Source organism: Hyaena hyaena, unplaced genomic scaffold (genome assembly GCF_003009895.1).
Source record: "Hyaena hyaena isolate Hyena2069 unplaced genomic scaffold, ASM300989v1 scaffold_224, whole genome shotgun sequence".
NCBI lineage: Eukaryota > Metazoa > Chordata > Mammalia > Carnivora > Hyaenidae > Hyaena > Hyaena hyaena.
This window is the reverse complement of record NW_024080854.1, coordinates 66,116-85,361: the sequence shown is the minus strand read 5'-3', so window position 1 is coordinate 85,361 and position 19,246 is coordinate 66,116. Positions and strand designations below refer to the sequence as shown.

The 19,246-nt window shown below is 41.4% G+C and overlaps 1 long non-coding RNA gene across 1 annotated transcript; it reads right to left on the bottom strand.

The window, feature by feature from the left end:
• Positions 1-3,375: 3,375 nt before the first annotated feature.
• On the bottom strand, positions 3,376-15,742 carry LOC120239049. Its single transcript, XR_005530347.1, has 3 exons — positions 15,680-15,742; positions 4,269-4,375; positions 3,376-3,525 (listed from the first exon to the last, which is right to left on the bottom strand). It is a non-coding gene; the product is annotated as an uncharacterized LOC120239049 (long non-coding RNA).
• Between the last annotated feature and the right edge of the window lie 3,504 nt (positions 15,743-19,246).

Below are 19,246 nucleotides of genomic sequence, written 5' to 3'. Positions count from 1 at the left end.
TGTAGTGAGTGAAATCTGTTGGAGTACAGGACGGGAGGTATCACCATCCCAGACTTCAGCCTCTACTACAAAGCTGTCATCCTCAAGACAGTATGGTATTGGCGCAAAAACAGACACATAGACCAATGGAACAGAATTGAGAACTCAGAAGTGGACCCAAAAGTATACAGCCAACTGATCTTTGACAAAGCAGGAAAGAATATCCAATGGAAAAAAGACAGCCTTTTTAACAGATGGTGTTGGGAGAACTGGACAGCAACATGCAGAAGAATGAAACTAGATCATTTTCTCACACCAGGCACAAAAATAAACTCAAAATGGATCAAGGACCTGAACGTGAGACAGGAAACTATCAACACCCTAGAGGAGAAAGCAGGAAACAACCTCCTTGACCTCCACCGCAGCAACTTCTTACTTGACACATCCCCAAAAGCAAGGGAATCAAGAGCAAAAATAAACTGTTGGGACCTCATCAAGATTAAAAGCTTCTGCACAGCCAAGGAAACAACCCAGAAAATTAATAGGCAACCAACGGAATGGGAAAAGATAGTTGCAAATGACATATCAGATAAAGGGTTAATATCCAGAATCTATAAGGAACTCACCAAACTACACGCCCGAAAAACAAACAACCCAGTGAAGAAATGGGCAGAAGACATGAACAGACACTTCTCCAAAGAGGACATCCAGATGGCCAACAGACACATGAAACGATGCTCAGCATCCCTCCTCATCAGGGAAATACAAATCAAAACCACACTGAGATACCACCTCACGCCAGTCAGAGTGGCTAAAATGAGCAAATCAGAGAACTCTAGATGCTGGCGAGGATGTGGAGAAACGGGCACCCTCCTACACTGTTGGTGGGAATGTAAACTGGTTCAGCCCCTCTGGAAAACAGTGTGGAGGTTCCTCAGGAAACTAACAATAGAACTCCCTTACGACCCAGCAATAGTACTGCTAGGAATTTACCCAAGGGATACTGAAATGCTGAGGCATAGGAGCACATGTACCCCAATGTTCATAGCAGCACTCTCCACAATAGCTAAAACATGGAAAGAGCCTAAGTGTCCATCAACAGATGAATGGATCAAGAAGATGTGGTTTATCTATACCATGGAATACTACATGGCAATGAGAAAGAATGAAATCTGGCCATGTGTAGCAACATGGATGGACCCTGAGGGTGTTATGCTGAGCGAAATAAGTCAGGCAGAGAAGGACAAATATCATATGTTTGCACGTATAGGAGGATTAGGAGGAACTTGACGGAGGAACAAGGGGGAGAAGAAGGGCGGAAATGGTGGGGGAAAGGGAGAGAGACAAACCATGAGAGACTCTTGAATGCTGACAAAAACTGAGGACTGATGGATGTGGGGGGGAGGGGGGGATGGGCATGGAGGAGGGCACTTTGGGGATGAGCACTGAGTGTTATGTAGAAACTAATTTGACAATAAACTATTTGTAAAAAAAAAAAAAAAAGAAATCTGTTGGAGTACAGGAAAGAGCACTAGAGAGGGATTATCAAGAACAGGGAGAGATGCTACCACCCTTGGGCCTGAAGCAGGAAGGGGACGATAGCAGATACTGGAACCCCCTGAGAGCTTTAGCTGTGGGGCATCCCCTGGACAGGAGCTGTGGCCTTGGTAGAGGAACATAGGCCCTGCCAACCTGCAGCGTGGCAGGAAGCAAACCAGGGGAATAACACTCCAACTTCTCTCTCATATGGTTCCTGCCACTCACAGAGATTTCACCCAACCAGATGCCAGAGAGCAAGAGGGCCAGCTTATGCTATTTACAGTGATCAGCAATCCAAACACAGAGCAGAGAAGGATGGATCTGGAGGGGCAAATGGAGACTATCCAGTGCATCTATCCATGGAAGTGTTTAGAAGCTACAACCAAGAGGCTATCAATAGGGAAGTATCTAAATAAACTGTGATATGTGTACACTAGGGAACACTATGTGGCAGTTGCAAAAATAGATCAATAAATATTGACATGGAAGGATCACTGAGACGTATTGTTGAATGGCGAAGCAAATTGCAGAAAGATGTCTGGAGGAGGATGGCAAGTTTATCTCACACACACACACACACACACACGCAAGTCTATGAAATATCCTGAGTCTGTTGTCTAATGTGTGTTGTGTGTATATATATGTATATTCACATAAAGTCTGGAATGCTAATAGTGGTTTGCACTGGGGGGAGGGTGGGAGGAGGTTCAAATTGGGGAAGACAGTCAAAGGGGATTTCAGTAGTGGTAGACATTGCTGGTTGCCTACTAGTAGCCATCTTCCATCCCCCACCTCCCAACTCTTCCATGCTAACAATTCAGATTATGTTCAGGTATCAAAGAGCAGCATTTGATTAGGGAAGGTAGTCTAGGCATCGAGTCATGATCTAAACCAAATACAGTCATGTCACTCCACTTGCCTGTGTTTGGCCTACAGGTAGGCATGAGACTCAGTCAGCTGGTGATTTGTTTGCTCTAATACCAGAGAGTGGAGTGGGACTGAGTTCTGCCTCTCCCCTTCCTGTCTGTCTTGGGGTGATATTGTTTGAAAATGTGATGCTTGGAGCTGTGACAACCATCTTATGACCACAAGAGAAAGTCCAGGAGAACTGTGGAGACATCAGTCCAGCATCCTGACATCTTCTTGCTGTTCCAAGGCAGATACTATTCTACTTCAAACTTCTGGTTACTTGAGATATTAAAATGCCTTTATTGCTTACACCAGTGTTAGCAGGACATTCTGTTACAATTCAATTCATCCTAACAAATCCAGTAGCTTCATCTGAAATAGTTTAAGCATTTTCTCAGGAGAATTTATTCCTGTGCTACTTGTGTAGTTAAACACTTTTTGTAATGCTACCTCAGTCCCTTTTACTTCATCTCCAGAATTGATCTGGTTCACATTCTACTGGCAACCTAAGGCTCTCTCTACCCTTGGGGATCCTTGCTTGCCTCTGCCTCGGCACTACTACGTGCTGAACTGCTTTGATTGATGACTCAGGCGGACAAGACTTGGGGAATATATCTCCTTCTCCCCCCCGGGGCTGCTGTGTCTTCTCCCCACCTCAGCCTGGGGGATCCACTGTCTGGGGCTGCCCTTCCCACAGCATTCTCTGCAGGGTGGCTGCCCTTGGGTAACAAAAGAGGTCTGGGGAGACTGGAGAGATGCAGAGTTGGAGAGGCCAGGAGGTCCAGACCTAAAGCAAACAGCACCAGCGTCTGGGTGGGATTCCTGTGTTCTGCCCCTAGGCATGACCTTGGAATATTGTAAAGAAGCTCCTTCTAGGTCTATCCAGGGCAGTCATGCAGCTCCTGAGATTCCTGAGGATGCTTTTAAACCATTAGTACTCACCACTTCTCCTGGAGGTCCTGTACACTGGATTTCATCTCCACAGCAAGGGGGGGCTTGTGAAAATATCAGAAAGAGGAGGCTCAGTGGCTTAGGCAGGTTTGCTTGGTGGAAGGCCACCCTGGAGGCCAATGACTGCTGGGAGCCCCTTGTGACAGGCTGAGGGAGAGAAGCTGATGTTATGGTTGGGGCCCAGGATGGGGTACAGGGGAGGGGGACTGGTGTGAGTTTCCCCCTCCCCTTTACCATGGACGATGCTCTACAAATGGGGACAAGGGAAGTTTTCTGCATTCTTCAGAGCAAGGCCAGAAAGATCTTTGGGAGCTGTTTCCAAGGGTATTTCAGGGAGCTCTCTAATAAGGGTTTCCTTTGTGGCATTGCAAAGTCAGTCCCATGTGAATCATTTCATTGCAGCAGGGCCTGGCCCTGGGTGGGGGTGGGGGGAGGAATGGGAGGCCAGGTCTTCCTTTGTTCCTTTGCCCCTCTGAGCTCCTCCGCCCCTCTCCACCTGCCCTCTTCCTGTTTGCTCTACCTCCCCAAACCTACAGAGGGCTTCACACAAGTTTGCAGGGAAATTGACCTGTGGTTAAAGACTCGGAAAAGCAAACTTTTGTTTGCCTCAGATGCCTGCTGCTTTATTATTCATGGTTCCCTCTATCTCCCACTGTTTTCTGCAAAGGCTGAAAATAAACACTTTTGTAATACAGACTTGTAATTCACACTTCCCTGACAAATTACTCAAACTTGCAGCCACAGCTGCTTAAAGAGGGGGTTTGACGCAAGCCTTGTTCAGCAGGTGCTAACTCAGAAGTTTTCAACCTTTCAACGCAGTTCATCTTGCTCCTTCTAAGCTACTTAAGAGGCCTAGGAGGGAATCTGGAAATCCAGGGGACAGAACTCACCGCCAGTGTCTTCATTGCACATTCAGACTTTTGAAACTGCTGAGTCCTTGGGGCTGTTATTCAATTCACTTTTTCAAGTCTTGTCCTGGAGTCATTGACAGCCTTACCTGGAAGGGATCGTAGAAATCTGTTAACTCATGAACTTTATCCTAAAAGCCAGAGAAGCGACTTCCCTGCTTAAAATGACCAGATTGGTTAGTGGAGCAGCTGGGAATAAAACCCCAGACTCTAGACTCCTGGTCCATGTGCTTCCCATTAAGCCACACCTTATTCATTTATTGGGTTTTATTTCTCCCATTTAAGTTTTTATTATGGAAAATTTCAAACATAGACAAAGTAGAGAGCCAAGAAGAGTAGTGCCCCCACCCAGCTGTGGTTTGGATTTGGCAGTTTCACTGATCCATGGTCAACTGCAGTGGGAAGCGGACGCCCCTCCTGATAAATCATCAGAAGGTCAAGAGTAGTAGCCTAAGCTACCTCACCTGCCTGCGTCATTCACGTCATCATCTCACATCATCACGAGAAGGGTGAGTACAGTGCAATGAGATGTTCTGAGAGAGTCAGAGAGACCACATTCACATAGTTTTATTATAGCATAGTGTTATAATTATTCTATTAGCAATTATTGTTAATTTCTTACTATGCCTATTTTATTAATTACGCTTTATCATAGGTATGTATGACTAGGGCTCAGTACTATCTATGGTTTTAGGCATCCACTGGGGGATGTGAAACATTTTCCCTGTGGATAAGGGGGGACAACCGTACATGAATACCCATGTACCTACCGCTCAGTTTCAATAATTGTCCTTGTTCTGATGTTCTTGCTTAATCTATTCCCCACCTTCTTCCTTTGCAACCAGACAGACTTCACACCACTTTATTAATATAGCAATATGTATGTTTAACAGAAAGCTTTAAAAACATAATGTAACCACAGAACTATTACTACACTCACAAAATTAACAATATTTCTTGGTGTCATAATACCTAACTCCTCCTTAATTTTCTCCAATTGTGTCAAAAATATCTTTCTTGCAATTTATATCAGGATCCAAACAAATCCACACGTTGCATTTGTTGATTTTTTAAAAAGGGCTTTGAAACTCTGGTAGTCCCTCTTCTCATACATCCCTGGCACTTTGTGTTTGTTGAAGAAGCTGGGTCATCTGTCCTTCAGAATTTCCCACATTCTGAATTTGGCTGGGTGTGTCCTGCTGGTACCCTTTAACATATTATTTCATCCCATGCCTTGTAAATTGGTAGTTAGATGTAGAGCAGTTGATTCTTCGTGAGGGGGAGATCCCCAATCCCATTTACCTCAAGGACATTTGGCAATGTGTGGAGAATCTTTTGGTTGTCACAACAGGGTGGTGCCATTATCATCAAAAGGCGAGAGGCTAGGGATGTTGCTAAACATCCTATACACACAAGAAAGAACTATCTGTTCCAAGATGTGTGTTTTGAGAAACCCAGGTGAGAGACTTGATGGGATTTAAGTTCATATTTGTTTCTTTGGCAAAGATATTTCACAGGTGGTACTGTGTATTTCCTATTGGATCACAGGAGGAGGACACCATGGCTCATGCTACGGTGATGTTAAAGTTGATGAGTGAATTCAGGAGGCATCAGCCTGACACATAAAGTTAGCCACATGGAGACATTTGGTGAGTGAACAAGCACTACAGATAGATGAAAACTGGGAATATCTCTGGCAAACAGGGACATGTGTCATCCTATTCATTGACTTTTCAAGAGCTTTATTCATCTCTAATTGATTTTCTTCACTCCCTCCTTCCCACAGTTTTTACAAGTTATATAGGCACATAAATTCAAGGGTCATATCATCCTCATTGCTACAGCAGTTCCCTCATCTCTCCCAACTTTCCCTTCCCAAGAGGCAACTACTTTTATTTTTTATTTTTTTATTTTTTTAATTTTTTAAAAGTGTTTTTATTTATTTCTAGGAGAGAGAGAGAGAGAGAGAGAGACACTGTGAGCAGGGGAGGGTCAGAGAGAGAGGGAGTCACAGACTGAAACAGGCTCCAGGCTCTGAGCTGGCTGTCAGCACAGAGCCCGACGCGGGGCTCGAACCCACGAACCGCGAGATCATGACCTAAGCGAAAGTCGGACGCTTAACCGACTAAGCCACCCAGGCGCCCCTAAGAGGCAACTACTTTTAATATTTATCTTTCCATGTCCTAATAATGGGCTTACATTGTTATTTCTTGAGCAATTTAAGTTTTTGGCATTTTCTAGTGACTACTCCCTCAAGAATACAATAATTTCTCCATTTTCTGATAATGCTTCTTAGTGGCCTGTTCAAACACCTTTTCTAACCCTTCATGTTTTCAGAACAAATTCTAATTTTAGTTGTCTGCTCATGTGTGAGGGTGGGATGTTAAAACGCCAACCGGAAGCTCCGATGTTGCAGGTGGGGCTTGTTACAAGCTTCACGGTAGGTTATCTGGCTATGCTGTTTTTTAGGGAATCCGCAGTGTCAGAATGTTTGTCTCTCTTGAGCCACTAAGGTTGCCCAGGGAAGAGTTTTCCAGTCTTCTGCCTAGAAGAGATAAGCCTGCTTGCCGGGGTTCCAGGAGCTAAGTGGGGCTAGAGGGCTGAAAGTCTCAGCCTTTAGTATGTACACTTTCCTGTTTGTTTGTTTTAAAGATTCCCTTGCCATCTTTTGTGCCTGTTGTCCTCTAGTCCCCAGACTGTTAACTTCCTCCAGAGAAGAAACCTAAGTCTAATGACGGGGTTTTATGGAAAACCAGTTGCCTAGCTGCATAGACTTGGGAAAGGAACCTAAGGATCAAACTTTTTCATGAAGATGTAATTGTCATAAAATAAATAGCATTTATTTACACTGTACAATTTTATAAGTATGTATACACCCATGAAATCATCATAGCCAAGATAATGGACATATTAACTACCCCTACTCTTTCTTCCTCATCCCCAGACAACTACTGATTTGCTTTCTTTTACTAGAGATCACTTTGCATTTTCTATTCAAATGTTGTATAAATTGAATCAAACATTATGTGCTCTTTTGTGTGTGTGGGGGGGGAAGGGGTTCTGGCTTTTTTCACTCAGTATAATTATTTTGAGATTCATCCATGTCGTTGAGCATGTCAATAGCTCATGTTTTTAATTGCTAAGTATCTCACTATATTCATGTGCCACAATTTGTTTATTCATTCACTTGTTGATGAGCATTTGGATTGTGTCCAGTTTGGGGTTATTACAAACAAAGCTGGTAGGCACGTTCATATGCAAGTTGTTGTGTGGACATAGTTTTTCATTTTTCTTGGGTGGGCCACAGGGTAGGTGCATGTTTAATTTTTAATGAAACTGCTATCGTATTTTCCAAAGTGGTTGCACCATTTTACATTCCCAACAGCAATGAATGAGAACGTTCTAATTGTTCAACATCTTTGCCAACACATGATTTGGTCAGTCATTTAAATTTTAGACATTCTAGGGGTCCTTGGGTGGCTCAGTCAGTTGAGCGTCCAACTTCAGCTCAGGTCATGATCTCACGGCTTGTGAGTTTGTGCCCCGCGTAGAGCTCTGTGCTGAAAGCTCAGAGCCTGGAGGCTGCTTCAGATTCTATGTCTCCCACTCTCTCTGCCCATCCCCCACTCATGCTGTCTCTTTCTCTGTCTCTCTGTCAAAAATAAACATTAAAAAAATTAAAAAAATAAATTTTAGAAATTTTAGTAAGTGTATAGCAGTATGTTATTGTGGTTTAATTTGCATTTTTAAAAAAAATTTTAATGTTTATTTTTGAGAGAGAGAGACAGGGTGTGAGCAGGGGAAGGGTAGAGAGACAGGGAGACACAGAATCTAAAGCAGGCTCCAGGCTATGAGCTGTCAACACGGAGCCTGATGTGGGGCTTGAACTCACAGACCAGGAGATCATGACCTGAGCTGAAGTCGGTTGCTCAAGCAACTGAGCCACTAGGCACCCCTATTTTGCATTTTCTAATGGCTAATGATGTTGAGCATCTTCGAATGTGCTTATTTGCCATCTGCATATCTTCTTTGGTGAATTGTCTGTTCAGATCTTTTGCCCATTTAAAAAAAATTTGAGGGGCGCCTGGGTGGCTTAGTCGGTTAAGCGTCCGACTTTCGCTTAGGTCATGATCTCGTGGTTGGTGGGTTCGAGCCCCGCGTCGGGCTCTGTGCTGACTGCCAGCTCGGAGCCTGGAGCCTGTTTCAGTCTGTGACTCCCTCTCTCTCTGACCCTCCCCTGCTCACGCTGTCTCTCTCTCTCTCCTAGAAATAAATAAAAACATTTAAAAGAAATTTGATTACTTTGTTTTCTTACTGAGTTTTAAGATTTCTTAATATATTTTAGATACAAATCCTCTTTCAAATGTGTGACTTACATATATTTACTCCCAGTCTATTTAACAATGTCTTTCAAAGAGCAAATGTTCTTAATTTGATGAAGTCCAATTTATTACTTTTTTATTACTTTTTTATTACTTTATTTGCTTTTGGTGTTGTACCTAAGAAATCCTTGCTTAAAGTCACAAAGTCACAAAGACTTTCTCCTGTTTTCTTCTAAAAGTTTTATATTTTGGGGCCTTGTTTAGATTTGGGTCTATTATACATTAAAAAATTTTTTAATATTTTTTTATTTTTGAGAGAGAGAGAGACAATGTGAGCAGGGGGAGGGGGAGGTGCAGAGAGAGAAGGAGACACAGAACTTGAAATGGGCTCCAGACTCCATGCTGTCAGCACACAGCCTGCCGTGGGGGTGGAATTCACAAACTGTGAGATCATGACCTGAGCTGAAGTCGGACGCTTAACCGACTGAGCTACCCAGGCGCCTCTGTGATACATTTTGAGTTAATTTTTTCTATATGGTATGAGGCGTGGGTCAAAGTTCCATTTTTTTGTAGGTGGATATCTGTCTGAGGACCATTTATGAAAAAGATTTTGATTTCCCCATCAAATTGCCTTTGTACTTTTGCAAGTTTTTTTGTTTGTCTGTTTGGTATACTCTCTTCTATTTTGTTGGTCTACTTGTCTATCTTGAACTTAATACCACACAGTCTTGATTTTTATAATTATATACTAAGTGTTGAAGTTAGATAGTGTAAGTCTTCCACATTTCAAAGTCGAATTGGCTGTTCCAGGTCTTTTTCATTTCCAAATGAATTATAGAATCAGCTTGTTAATTTAAAACATATTTATATTATTAACATAAAAGCTAACAATATAATATAAAATGTAAAGGTAGTATATATGTAAATGTATACATATATATGTATAACATAATGCATAATGTAAACATCTTGCTGGGAGTTTGACAGGATAGTATTGTACCTATAGATGATGGAAAAAATGTACATCTTAGCAATACTGAATATTCCAGTGGTGCCTGGGTAGCTCAGTTGGTTAAGCGTCCAACTTTGGCTCAGGTCATGATCTCACGGTTTGTGGGTTTGAGCTCCACGTTGGGCTCTGTGCTGACAGCTATCTCAGAGCCTGGAGCCTTCTTCAGATTCTGGGTCTCCCTCTCTCTCTGATCCTCCCCTTCTCACGCTGTCTCTCTCTCTCAGAAATAAATAAAACATTTAAAAAAATTTTAAATACTGAATATTCCAATGCAAGAAAACAGTATATCTCTATTTAATTATTCTTTCAATTTTCCCCATGATGTTTTTTAGTTTTCATTGCACATATGTTACCTTATTTATCCCTAAGAATTTCATATTTTTAGATGGCATTATAACTGGTATTATATTTTAAATTCTATTTCTCTCTTTTTAAAATTAATTTATTTATTTTGAGAGAGAGAAGGAGTGACAACCAGTGGCGGAGGGGCAGAGAGAGAAGGAGAGAATCTCAAGCAGGTTCCACACTCTCAGTGCAGAGCCCAGTGCGGGGTTCAGTCTCACAAACTGTGAGATCATGATCTGAGCTGAAATCAAGAGTTGGATATTAACTGACTGAGCCACCCAAGTACCTTGTCAAACTCATTAATTATTAATTCCAGTAGCTTTTCTTATAGATTGCATAGGATTTTCTGCACAGACAATCATGTCATCTGTAAATAAAAAGTTTTACTTCTTTCTTTCCAGTATGGACACCTTTTGTTTCTTTCTCTTGCCTATTGCACTGGCTAGAACCTCCAGTTCAATGTTGAATATAAGGTGAAAGCAGACAGCCTTTCTTTGTTCTGATGTCAGGGGGAAGGTAATCAGTCTTTCACCACTACCAACTATGTTGGGTTTTCATAGTTTTTTTTTTTTTTTTTTTTTTTTTTTTTTATCAGGTTGCAGAAGTTCCTATCTATTCCTACTTTGAAATGAAATGAAAGGTAGATTTTGTTAAATGCTTTTTTCCCCTGCTTATTGAGATGGCTACGTGGTTTTTGTTTTGTAACATATTACTGTCATGTATTATATGGATTGATTTACAGATGTTAAATCAGCTTTGCAATCCTGGGATAAAGACCACTTGGTCATAATATATTATTCTTTTTATATTTTGTCGGAATCAATTTTCTAAAATTTTGTTTTAAGAAATTTGCATCTGTGTTCATAAGGAACACTGGTGCATACTTTTCTTACAATGCCTTTGGCTGGCTTCATGTGTTTCCTTTCCTCCTCTTTAATTTGGTTGCAGAGTGTGTAGAATTAGTATTATTTCTCAAAATTTTGGGTATTATGCTTTCCTTTCTTCTGTTCTCTTTGGGTTTCATTTGCTCTTCTTTTTCTAGTTTCTTAAGTTGGAAGGAAGCTGAGGGTGCTGATTTGAGACTTGTTTTTATTTTCCCTAATTTAGGCATTTGGTGCTATAGATTTCCCTCTAAGTTCTGCTTCAGTTGTATCCCACAAATTCTGATATTGTATTTTCATTTCTCTTCCGTTCAAAATACTTTTTAATTTTGATTTCTTCTTTGACACATGGGTTAAGAAGCATACTATTTGGTTTTTAAATATTTGGGATTTGTAAGCTATGTTTTCCTTATTGGTTTCTATTTTAATTTCATTTTGGTCTCAGAACATACTTTGACTTAAGTCCTTCAGACTTGTTTTACGGCCCAGAATATGGACTATTTTGGTATATGACTTGTTTGCATTAAAGAAGAATGTGTGTTCTGCCAATGTTGGGTGGAAATAGAAACTATCTCAAGACAGTAAGCTGGGATAGCCATAGAGTACATCTTCTTTATTTCCTGTCTCTCCATGATGGCTGTACTTTGCTGCTTAACATCCAACATCTTGAGAACAATTATTTCATCTATTGTGTCTATTTTTTTGTGTGAATTGTCTGCTGTGAGGGTAAATCTGGTCTTTGCTGTTCCATCTTAGCCAAAGTGGACATCTCTGTGGGCTGCTTTTAATCTGGGTGTCAACCAATATTCCTTTTAGTCTTACCCTAACCTTCCACTTCAGAAGTACCTGGTTCTGACAGTTTCTAAACCTTTGGGGGAGTTCTAAGGTGTCACTGTGCCATTTCCTCACTGCTGGCTCTGGAATCTTATAAATATCCTAGGAGAACTACTAAAGTAGAGCTGAGGCAACACAGGGGATACTGAGATTTGATAATCATGGCTGAGCTTGCCATTTTATCATGAGGCTGCATTACCTGGAACAGAGTCTCAAATTCACATACCAACAAGGGCTCTGCGAGGAAGGGAAATGAAGGAAACAAAGGCAGAGAACAGGTGCAAGACAAGAGGAGGTTGAGGCACTGGCATAAACCACCTTGTTTAGAGATCTCTGCTCTGGTCTCTTGTAGCCATGAAAGCTGGAAATTCAGAATTTTATGCAAAACTTCCTCTTTTGAAGATCTTGACAACTAATACACATTTTTTAAAATGCTGTGAGCCAACTAAGGACTAGATCTGCCTCATCAGGCTGCTAGTTTGGTACTTTTGGATTTTCACGTCTGCTTTTCCTTTGCAGATTCCTGCTTCATTATGCAGGCAACTTTTCCTGCTTCCTCATGTGCCTCTGCTCCCCACACATTGGCTCACACATGATTCTGGTTTGCCATGCCATCTACTCTGACCCCCATTCCACATGGCCTTGACTCAGTGTCGAAATCTTCCAATTTCAGATTTTCAGAAGGGAGAATTGTCCAGCTTTGGGCTTATTCACTGTGGTTGGAGGGGGTCAATTAGGATCATATTTACTGACTTCTGGGACTGAGGGTGAGATAGGTTTCTATTGGATGGTGAGAAAATGATTGACTTTTTGTGGAAACTAACTGAATCATACAATGGGAGAGGTGGAAATGACCTTAGAAAAACTTAGTCAAACTCCATCATATTACATATGAAGAAACTGAAGCTTAGAGAACTGGAGAGGCTTCTCCAAGCTCAAGGACTTTATTAATCAACAGTGAAGATGAGTCTAGGATTTAATCACCTAGCCAAATTTTCTTTCCTCTGTGTTCCATGAGAACTGGAAATATATCAGTATCCTTAGTCCAATGCATGATGCATAATAGGTATTCAGCGAATATTTGTTATATAAAAAGATGTACTGAGTTATTTTCTATAATGGTAGCATACTTAATTTATAAGTTACGATTAGATTTAGCTATGTATAACAGAAAGCCATCAAAATAATGGCTCATACACAATCAAGTTTATTTAACTCTCATGTGAAAGAAGTCAGGAGCTGGAAAGGACCCATAGGATATCAACAATGTCTCCATGTCCTGATTTCCATTTTGTCATCCTTAGTGTATAGCTTCCATCTTTACATTTGTCTTAAGGGGGTGCCTGGGTGGCTCAGTGAGTTGTGCATCCAACTTCTGGTCAGGTCATGATCTCATGGTTCATAAGTTTGAGCCCCACTTTGGGTTCGCTGCCGTCAACCTGTCAGTGCAGAGTCTGCTTTGGATCCTCTGTCCCCTCCTTTTGGCCCCACCCCTGCTTGTGCTTCCCTGCCCAAATAAATAAATATAAAAAATAATAAATTTGTCTTATGATTAGAACTCTAGCTATGTACCTGAAATCCAGGATGGAAGAATGTAGAATGGGTCCATGACAACAAGGTTTCCTGGAAGTGCCATATAATGTCTGCTTAAATCTCATAGTTTGAAACAAAGACATGTGGGCACACTGGGTTGTAAAGGAGGCTAGGAAAAGGAAGTTGGGTAGATTGTCTTCTTGACTAAATCTGGGTTTTGTTAAAGAAATAGGAGGAATGGGTATTTGGTTGACAACTAGGAGTGTCTGCCAGAATTGGAAAGAGTTCATAACTGATTGAAATGTGTTTCCTGTAGTTTTGATGTGCACAGTAGCCAGGACCAAAGTATGATTGCCTTTAAAGATACTTAGTCAAGGAGGAGTGCCTTAGTGGTGCAGTCGGTTAAGCATCTGACTTCGGCTCAGGTCATGATCTCCCAGTTCGTGAGTTCTATCTGGCATCAGGCTGTGGGCCTACAGCTCAGGGACTGGAGCCTGCTTCAGTTTCTGTGTCTCCCTCTCTCTGCCCTCCCCTTCTTGTGCTCTGTCTGTCTGTCTCTCAAAATAAATAAACATTAAAAAATTTAAAAAAATAAAAATACTTTCCTGATTTCATATGCAAACAGACAAAACACTGGTTTGGTTGAGACAATATTCTAATATTCTGGTTTTACTGTTTTTAGAAAACACTGGTTCAGTTATAGTTCATACTAGTTAATTGGATTTTATTGACTTTCATAGAAATCTTTCTGAGTGAGTCTACAATTAAAAAAAAGTTTGGTTTTAGTTCAGTACTGGGTTTCACAAATTAGTGTGATCCCTTCCAATTTTTGGTTCATAGCTTGGGTCACCTCCAATTCCTGGCAATGATGTATCCACACTAGGAATTTTGCAATTCTGGTGTAGAATAGCAGACATAGGCCAAAGAACTTATTTCTACTTAAGCAGGAGTTTATTAATCCTGTTTTTCTTATGTAGGAACTAGTAATCCTAATGGTTTTGAATGATTCTAAATTTATCTCTGTGATTTGGCATGGCTAAAGGCCCCAGTTGTGGAAGATGTGCCAAAATGAACACATTAGCCTGTTTTATCCCAATTTGAAACTTCTCTGTTCTTACTCTGTTCTACATTTCATGGTTTGAATTTTTTTTCCATGTTAGTTCTAGAACACTATTCTGGAGTTTGCTTTGTGTAGGGCCTCAGAAAAACTCTTAAAATTAGAGATTGCAAGTTCCATTTTTAAAATGGAGCATTAAGGAAATTTGGTAAATTTCAGAAACAGAACATGTGTGGAGAGTGTTATAAATCCTGCTCAAGGAAACACAGCTGATCAGGGCCTTGAGAGAACTGTGGCTCAACACTGCCACATAGTTTAGTATTTTAAACTATGGGAAAGAGATCTGACTTCATATGAAAATCCATACTTTTACATATCAACTCACTATTTTAAAAAATTAAAGTCAATGAGTGGGCCACTGCTGTGCAGGCCAAGTAAGATATATATATATACATATACATGTATATATATGTATATATATATCAGATTCTTTTTTTAAAAAATGATTATTTATGACTGAGACAGAAACAGAGCATGAGTGGAAGAGGGGCAGAGAGAGAGGGATACACAGAATCTAAAGCAGGCTCCAGGCTCTGAGCTGTCAGTACAGAGCCCAACACGGGGCTCAAACCCAGGAACTGTGAGAACCTGAGACAAAGTCGGACATTTAGGCGACTGAGCCACTCAAGCACCCCATATTCTTGAGCTACTGGTTCGCAGGGTCTGATTTAAGTATTCTTCATTTCCATGTATTCTATGCTTCACTTGATGATTCTGTCCTTATTCTTTTGAATAAAAATGTTAATAAAATATTTGAAAGTGGCTTCCTACTTGCATTGGTATCATACTGTTGCCTGAAATTCAAAATATATTGCCTAAGATTCAGACTATATATTCTTCTCATTATCTAGGAAAGAATAATTCAATGAGAAGATGACATTAACAAGGCCAGGAATCCAGTTTTCTGGCTATGGCTATACACTTCTCAGAGTAATTGGCCATTCCTATGAAATTCATCTGGTAAATTTGCACATGTGACCATTGGTTGTAAGGTGGAAAAAGCAAGAGGATCTAACAGTGCATTATAATCCATCCCATAAAACCAATCAAGTATCAGATCTGTGTGTTTTTGTACTACTTACTTTCCAAAATGCATTCAGTGAAGACCAACTGTGTGCTAGACCTGTGGAAGGGTGGCAAGTAGAAGGCAGAGTAGGTGCATGTGTTCTCTAGGTTTTACTTATTTATTTTAAGGCAATTGAGAAGGAAAGGAGAGGAGGCTTTTGCTCCCTGGTCACAAGCTGTGAGGTTGGAAGCCTTGAAGCCACCAGCAGACACAGTTTCTTCATCAGGAGAAAGCTGGTCTGAGAGAACAGGGCCAACATCCTGAGAGGTGCGTTATCCCTCACCTGGATATTGAACAGCTCTTTGACTTGTCTCCCTGCTTCCACTCTTGCTCTCTGAATATAGGAACTGTGGTGACCTTTAAAATAAAAGTTAAATGTCACTCCTTTGCCCAAAACCCTGCTTTGGGTCCCTATTTCACAGTGAGTAAAAAAAAAAAACTGAGTAAATATGGCTTCCACATGACCTGGCCCTTTTGCTTCTCTGCCCTCATCTCCTACAAATACCCACGCTAATACAGCTGTCCCTCCAAAATGCCTGGTAAGACCTTTGTACTAGCTGTTGCCTGTCCCCAGGAAACCCTTCCTGGAAGACTAAGGCTCTACTCCAAACCATGCTCAAATCTTATTTTCTTACTGAAGTTTTGTTTACCTGGCTAGTCAAGTATGATGCCTAACTTGACCCAGAGTTCCTAGGGGCGCCTGGGTGGCTTAGTTGGTTAAGCATCCGACTTCGGCTCAGGTCATGATCTCATGGTGTGTGGGTTTGAGTCCCCCATTGGGCTCTGTGCTGACAGCTAGCTCAGAGCCTGGAGGCTGTATCAGATTCTGTGTCTCCCTCTCTCTCTGACCTTCCCCCCTCATGCTATCTCTCTCAGAAATAAATAAAACACTTAAAAAAAAAAAAAGATATATCCTAAATGCCTCTATGGCCTGACCTTGCTCTAGCAGTTTGATCTGTCTAGTAAAAAAGACAATAAGGCTAAATGGGACTTAAGTTGAGCTGGATAAAATTCAAGACTCCTACCTTCTGTGAGCCTTAACCAGGAGAATTCTCTCTCTCGCTTTTTAAGTAATCTCTACACCTAGTGTGAGGCTTGAACTCATAATCCTGAGGTCAAGAGTCGCACACTCTACTGACAGAGCCAGCCAGGCACCCCAACCAGGATAATTTTTAATTTCACTCAAACTCATTGGCCGTATTTCTCCAAACCCTATAAATCTATGAGATAACAATTTAAAAAAATAATAATGGTCATAGTCATTACTATATAATAGCAATAATGGTAATTGTTATAGTAATAAAATAGTATATTTTCAATATACCTGTGCCAGGTACTGTTATAAATGCCTTATATGTAGTCACTCATTTTATCCTCACAATAACCTTTGATGTTGGTGTTTTAATATTCCATTTATGGGGCACCTGGGTGTCTCAGTAAGTTAAGCGCCCGACTTCAGCTCAGGTCATGATCTCACTGGGTTTGAGCCCTGCATCAGGCTCTGTGCTCACAGCTCAGAGCCTGGACCCTGCTTTGGATTCTGTGTGTTTCTTTCTCTCTCTGCCCCTCCTCCACTTGCATTCTATCTCTTTCTCTCTCTCAAAAATGAATAAATGTTAAAAAAATTCCATTTATTAGTGAGGAAATTGAGGCACAGATAGTAAGTAAACAACCCAAACTCCCACAGCTAATGAGTCACAGAAAGAACCACAATTTCAAATCAGGCATTAGGATTCAGAGTCTATGGTATTTTGGTTTTTAGATAATAAAGGACCCACAACAAACTGATTTGAGCCAAACAGTACTTAGGTAGGACTTGCTTCAGACCCTGCTCTACTCAAGTGCTCAAGCTAACAGGATTTGGTGCTCTTCTTTCTTGTTTGGGTTGTTCTTAGGCAGCCTCTTTCCACATGGTGACCCCAGCACCACTAGGTCCACATCATTATCAGCTTTAAGTTCATCAAAGAGAGAGAATGTAGGTCCAATGGTTCCAACATAAGTTTTAGGACTGAGTCTCAGTGAGTAATGAATTCCTAACTAAGTTCACTGCAGTACCAGGATAGAATATGCTGATAGGTCAGATCTTGACCTGTGACAATCAGTTCGATGGTGGTGGATTTATCAAAGCCACATAGGCCAAGAGTGGTAAGGAGCTGTTCTGCTAAAGATTAATGGACGCTGTTAAAGCAGGGGGATGGGTAGCAGGCAACGAAATATATCGAGTGGCCACTGTAGACAGGTAGGTACTGGGCTTTGTTTATTTATTTATCTGTTTTCTTGTTTTTTGTTTTAATTGTTTATTTTTTGTTTTTGTTTTTTTACACATGAGGAACCTGAGATTCACAGAGGCTAAATTATTTGCCCAAGACTAGAGACCTAGAGAGTGGTAGGTCACAACTTGAATTCCAAAACTTGTGCCCTGCTGCTGTAAAAAGATAAACTAGAGGGGCGCCTGGGTGGCTTAGTCGCTTAAGCGTCCGACTTTCGCTTAGGTCATGATCTCACGGTTCGTGAGTTCGAGCCCCGCGTCGGGCTGTGTGCTGACTGCCAGCTCAGAGCCTGGAGCCTGTTTCAGTCTGTGACTCCCTCTCTCTCTGACCCTCCCCTGCTCACGCTGTCTCTCTCTCTGTCTCCTAGAAATAAATAAAAAAAAAAAAATTAAAAAAAAAAAAAAGATAAACTAGAAATGATCAGAAGTGCAGGGCACAGGGTGGTACTTGGGTTCAGAAGCCTGGCTCCCTGTCTAGTCACATTATCACTTCTTGCCTTTGAATTCAGCGCCCCCATGGCTCCAATTCCATGGCCACTGGGACTGGTCTTGTAGAAGAAATTACTTGGGGGAGACTGGGATGGGTGGGGGGAGTGGAGCTTCTTTGAAACAGCAAACTCAGTGATCTGGAGGAGCCTTGCTTCTGAAGGCTAATCTGACTAATTTTAGGCTGTTAATCAGCCTCTGGAAATTATTTTTCACTCCAGAAATTCCCCAGTTTTATTTACACTGAATGACTTAGTCTTTTCACAGACCACATCATCTCCTAACTTTTGGATATTTAAAAACCCACCAGCCCCAAAAGCTTCCCAAAAAGCTACACTAGAAACTGAAGCATAGCCCAGGGCTGAGTGTCTACACCTTCAAAGACAAGGAGATGCTGGAGGCCAGAAGGCTTCCTTTCTTTCTTTCTTTCTTTCTTTCTTCCTTCCTTCCTTCCTTCCTTCCTTCCTTCCTTCCTTCCTTCCCTCCCTCCTTCCTTCTTTCCTGCCTCCCTGCCTTTCTGCCTTCCTACTTAAAAGCCCTTCATTCTTAATTTGCTTGGCTTATAGTCATTGGCAGTTACTAAGCATCTATTAGAAGTAAAAATTTTTATGAAATGTTTAAAGGAAGAGAGGATATGTTTTTGGAAAGATGGCTATAATTTATTTCCAAAAAGCTCAGCATAGACAAGAGAATCTTAAGTCTGTGCTATTTGTTTTAAGTTCCAACTTCCAGGGTAGCAGCTCTTGCCAAGAACACACAGTCCAGAGCAGTTCAGGGGGGGATTTGAGATGGTGGAGTAGTAGGGGGACCCTGGGCTTGCCTGCTCCCTCCAACACAGCTAGTTCAACATCAAATCATTTTGAACACCTAGGAAATCCACCTGAGGATTAAGAGAACAATCTGCATAATTTGAGAGAGAACCTAGAAAGTACAGTGTGGAGAGATAAATTGGGGGAGAGAAAAGGCAAGGTGCCACAGAGGGTAGGGAGCCTTTTTTGTGGAGAGGAGGAGAAAGGGGGAAAGAGACATTTGTGTTGGGTTCATGCAAGAAAAGCACTTCCCCAAAACCATTGACTGGGGAATCTGGAGGAATGG